The following is a 6,000-nucleotide window of genomic DNA, read 5'->3' as shown; positions in this document are numbered from 1 at the left end:
CATCCCTAAAGGTATGGACAGCCAAACAGTTCAGGAAGGGCAATTGAGTGCCACTGATGAATTGCCAATAGAATCTGAGCTGACCAAGGTACAACACTAGTGAGTGTTAGCTGTTCTGAACCAGTTTTCGGGTACTTTCAAACTTGGACTTTAGAAAAGACAGACGAAACAGCAACACTCCATAGTAAACCACTGTGTGAGAGGGTACTCAAAACAAACTAGAGTAACATTGCCGTGGACGGAGCTTATGTAGTATTCATTTCCAATGCTGGACGTGTATACTGCAGCCCATTGCCAGTTCAGTGTCACCATTGTTGTTGACCTGGCTTGTTCTGTTCATCTGAGGTGATTGTTTTTGCTTGCTCTGTTTTGTTCTTGTTTCGTTTTTTATGGTGGCAAGTTTAAGTGAACAACATGCAGGTGTGAAATTTTGTTTTCTACTTGGTAAAAATGCTGATGAAACAGTTTTAATGTTGAAAACAGCCTACCAAGATGATGCTACGTGAAAAACTCAAGTGTACGAGTGGTGTGCTCCATTTAAAAATGGCAGTATGTTGTTTTAATGACAAACGTCATTCTGGACGTACATCAACTGCCAGAATTGATGAAAACATTGAAAAAATTCGAGTAATTGTGCTCACAGACTGTCGACTGACAGTTTATCCACTATTAGAGGTTATTGGGTTATCTTAGAGCTCAGTTCAGCAAATTTTAATGGAAGATTTGGGAATGAAAAGATTTGCTGCCAAGTTTGTTCCTTGGGTTTTGATTAGCAATCAAAGTGAATCTCAAGTTGAAACATGTCATGCTTTGAAACAAGAGCTTGAAACTGATTCAGATATTCTGTCAAAGGTCAGTACTGGTGATGGGTCATGGTGCTATAGTTATGACCCAGAAATAAAGCAACAGGCAAACCAATGGTAGACGTCATCCTCACCCCGTCTAAAAAAAAGTCATCCAGTCAATGGCATGTATAAATTCAAAACTGCAGTGAGTGACTACTTGCTACAGAATTGCTACTATAGTGTTGAAGAATTTTTATCTACAATGTAAATATGTGAAAAATTTAAATAGTTTATACAATTAAGGCCAAAATAATAAATGTGTACATGTAGATTTATTTGTGTATTATATGTGGCCTATTACATATATGTGTGTGTCTGTATAATCAAGGCTGAAAGTATGAAATGTGTGCTTGTAAAATTTATTTGTGTATTTGTGAAATGTTATTCCTATATGTTAGAGTTATAATGCTAATATTGAAGACCATGCAACAGTTTTTCTGTTAAACTTTATTGCAAATTATTTGACTTGTCCTATATTATTATGTACCCCTGTACAGTGTATGATTCACAGGGCCAATAAATATACAATACAATACAAATCAAACATCAAAACAATGCTGATTTGCTTTTCTGACCCCAAGGGCATAGTTCATTCAGAGTTTGTTTCCCCAGGTCAGATGATCAATCAAACCTTTTATTTGGAAGTTATCAGAAGATTGCGCAAGAGTGTTCATAAAAAAAGACTCCATTTGTGTCTGACAGGAGACTGGTTCTTCCACCAGACAACACACTTGCACACACAGCCATCTCCGTTAGACTGTTTTTCTCTAAAAATGACATGGTTCTGCTGCCTCATGCACCTGACATGGCTCTGTGACCTTTTCTTATTTCTACACATGAAAAGGGGCATGAGAGGACACAGATTTGACAACATTGAAGAATTCAAGGAAAAAATGAGGGAGGAGCTGTCAGCCATTTTTAAAGATGACTGCAACAAATTTTTCAAACAGTGGAAGCACCGGTGGGACAAATGTATTAGTTGTAATGGGGAGTATTTTGAAGGGGATAAGGTTATTTTCTAAACAGTTTGAAAATATATAGCTTTTAAAAAATAATTCAATTTTTTTGTGAACCCCCTTGTATCAGTGTTTGGGATCATCCAACAATCAACTAGCACTCCTACTGCTTGTTGCTGCTGAACTATGAAGAAGCGGGGAAGAAGTGGAGAAGATGCTGCAATATGACATCATTCAACCTTCAGAGAGTCCTTTCTCCTCTCCTGTGGTCATTGTAAGGAAGAAGGATGACATATGGCATTTCTGTGTTGACTACCAGTGACTAGACAAAATCACAAAGAGGATGTCTATTCATTGCTGTGCATTGATGACACCCTAGGTTGCCTGAAAGGAGCAAAGTATTTCTCAACTACAGACATGGAGAAAGACTACTGGCAAATTGAAGTTGACAGGACTCACAGAAAAAAGACTGCCTTCATAACTCCTGTGAGTTCAAAGTTGTTCCGTTTGGATTGTGTAAGACTCCAGTCACTTTCAAACATATAATGGATAGTTTGCTTCAACACCTTAAATGGGCAGTGTGTTTTTGCTTTCTCGATAGCATTGTCATTTTCTGAAGACATTTAAAGTACATCTAATCTACCTGACAGCCATGTTTAATTGTCTTTGGACTGCAAGCCGCCCCCCCCCCCCCCCCCCCCCCACCTGTATCGCCAGCCGCGGTGGTCATGTTGTTCTGGCGCTGCAGTCCGGAACCGTGGGACCGCTACGGTCGCAGGTTCGAATCCTGCCTCGGGCATGGGTGTGTGTGATGTCCTTAGGTTAGTTAGGTTTAAGTAGTTCTAAGTTCTAGGGGAGTTATGACCTAAGATGTTGAGTCCCATAGTGCTCAGAGCCATTTGAACCATTTTGAACCCCCTGTATCCTAAAATTGCCTCTTCATCACCAAAGAAATAAAAATCTTGGAGCACCTAGTTAATGGAAATGTAGTCTGTCCTGATCCAGAGAAAATAAGAGCAATCACTCATTCCAACTCCTCAGTACATTTGTGATGTGGGAAGTTCTCTTGGCATATGCTCATACTACAGGCGATTCGTACAGAAATTCTGTATCAGCGCACATCCCTTACAAGGATTACTGCAAGGAGATGTCAAATTTTCCTGGAATGAGAAGCAAGAGAGAGCTTTCCTTGTGCTTACATTAGCACTACCCTCTCAAGAGTGTGTCTTCTTTTGTCTAGGCAGCCTTATCCCATTCAAAAGTAGATCATTTTTGTGGTGAAGAGGATAAGTACTCCTTTTTGGGCCATCTAATTCACATGAAAATGTGTGTCAGATAAAATATGTACGGTGATACAAAAGCACTCACTCAATCCAAGGTATGACATGATCTGTGCTGATAGGTGCATGGGAAGATACGTTGTGAATGGAGCCTCAGAGACACTGGGCAACCTGCCTGAGTAATTAGCCTTACATCAGAGTAGTTGTCTGCTGGTGTCAACCTGATGTACCACCAATTCTCATGGGACCATAATGGAGAACACAGAAACTAATTTGAGAACTGAGGGACCGGATGATACCACAAATATCCAAACTTCTGATGTTGAACCAATGGAAGCTGTTTCTACAACTAGATTGGAGGATACACCAGTCCAAGAACCAGAAAATATCATTGAGACATTGGACGAGATCAAGATCAAACCCTTGTCTGAGGATCAGAGAAGGAATCTTCTAAGAGAACAAAGAGACAAGGAAGATAAAGAATATCTTCCTAAGAAGGAACAGAAGAAATTAAAAGACCTTGAACCTAAGACCAACTAGAAAATACTGTCTCAGAGTGAAGGGAGGAAACAAACCCATCCCACTTCCAACACTGGGAATAAGTCAGTGGGGAAGAGTCCATTATTCCCACTTCCCAGGATAACCAGATACAGAAAAAGTCAGGACAGGAAGCAGAGAAACATACCTATAGTACTACAGTCTTAGCTTTTAGGGTGTTGGTAATCAAACAAGGATATCCACTTGTTAACATCATCTCAGAGCAGGAGGAGCTAGTTCAGATGATTCTGAAAAGAGTGGGGATGATGCAAGTTAAGTCCTTAAATTCAGGAGTATCTATCTAGACAGAAGTGCTCTAATCTTCATCTGTGAGGGAATGAGAACAGTAGAGTGGCTGAGGAAGATGGTGCCCTAGATATCTCCATGGGAGGAGGTGAAGCTGCTGGTCAAGACATCAGAAGAACTCTTCAAAACCACAAAGATATCTACCTGGGTACCTAAATTACTTAAGGATGTTCTTCCAAAGACTCTGTTCCAGAAAGTATGGGTGCATAACCAGCAAGTCTTGATGGAAGACAGGAGGATATTTAACTGAAAGCTTTTATCTGATGGCTGATCCCCTGTGGAGGAAGTTGAAGAGACATCTCTAAAGGCAATGCAGGTGCGGGGCCTAAAAGTGTATTTAGTGTTCTCACAAGTTCCTGTCAGGGTGATTAAGGACATAGAAGCAATGTTAGCTTGCTGACAACTGGAAGTGTTGCAGATGAACATGTAACACAGTAAGTGGCTTCAGTCACCCTGTGTTGCCTTCTGGGAAGACATGAGTTGGATGTGGCCCTGAACTAGGAACCACGTTCATACAAAGGGGGTATATCAGGCCTTGGAGGAACTGGTGGTAAGCTGATTTATGTTATAAATCCAAAAAAAACTCGGGCTATGCATTTGGCTTAAGAATGGAACTTCATTCATGCTGATGGCGAACTTCTGTTCGAGGGACTTAGTAACCATCAGGAAGAAACATGATGAAGGTAGCACAAGCGAATTTTTTACTGGCCTCAGCTTATCTTCCTCAAAAGGACAGTCCTCCTTCTTCACAGGAAGTGAAGAGACTGGTAGACAACTGATTGCAGCTGAATTAACATATGTTGATTGGTTGTGATGCCAGTTCCCACAACCTGTCATGCGGAAGCAGTGACACCAACAGCAGAGGTGAGTACCCACTTAAATACCTACTGGAGAGCAATATAGAGATGTTGAATAGTGGTAAGAAACAGAAGAAGGGAAGAAGTAGCTGATACAAATTTTAGATCCGTTTTAATGGGCAGTTATGTCAATCAATGGCACGTGGTGATGGAGCAGTCCTTATTGACCCCATGTACAGTATATTATGTTTGGGGTTGAAATGGGTGTTAAACAGCCATGACCTATAGGAATCTGAGGAAAACAGACTGGGACTCATATAGGAAAGACCTAAACTGACACCTGTCTGAAGTTAGAACTTCGATAAGAAATCCAGTAGATTTTGAGGAAATAGCAGATAAAGTGACACCTGCCATCATGACCTCATACCTACAATACTGCCCAATAACTAAGGAGTAATGGAACAGTAATTTATCTTGGTGGAACTATAATCTTGACTTGCAAAACAAGCAAGTGGGAACAATGTTCAACTATACAAGAAAAAATTGTCAATTGGTAAAATACTGGGAGGCCCTTGCCAAATACATCTTGGTATCAAGCAAGCAAAACAATCATCCAGGAAGATATTCTATGAGGAGTTAGAAGGTACAGCTGCCTGGGTCAGACTTCACAAAACCCTCACAAAAATAGCAACAAATGCAGGAGCTACACTAACTAAGAAGGATGATGAATATAAAAGGACAGCACATGAGATGCTGTATGGGGTCCTCAAGACTCACTTGTCACAATGCACTCTAGCATATAATACAGACCACGATTGAATCCCTGTGAGGTACTGGTTTATGGGTAACCAATGGGAAAACTAGAAATCCTCCAGAGAAAACTTTGACTTAAAAAAAATCAAGAAAGGGATTAATGATTCATGTACAGACTGTCTGGAGTGAGTCTAGCAGTAGGAGCCATTCCTAATGCTTGGAGGACATTGATGGTTGCTTTCATTCGGAAGCCAGGAACAACTGGTCATAGCAAGGCTGAGAATATAAGACTAATATGTCTATCCTCCTTCTCTTTAAGAGACTAGAAAAATTGGTTAATGTGCATGTCAGGGAAATGAGATTAATTGAGATTCCTCTACATTAAAACCAACATGCATTTCAACCGAGTAAGTCTTGCAAAACAGTACATCATCAAGTTGTTGGAAAAGTAGAAAAGCTCTACACTTTTATGAAATTGCTCTCTGCATCTTTCTGGATATTGAGGGGACTTTTAGCAATATGACCT

The sequence above is a fragment of the Schistocerca piceifrons genome, chromosome X (assembly GCF_021461385.2).
Source record: "Schistocerca piceifrons isolate TAMUIC-IGC-003096 chromosome X, iqSchPice1.1, whole genome shotgun sequence".
NCBI classification, from domain to species: domain Eukaryota; kingdom Metazoa; phylum Arthropoda; class Insecta; order Orthoptera; family Acrididae; genus Schistocerca; species Schistocerca piceifrons.
This window is presented reverse-complemented; position numbering follows the sequence as displayed.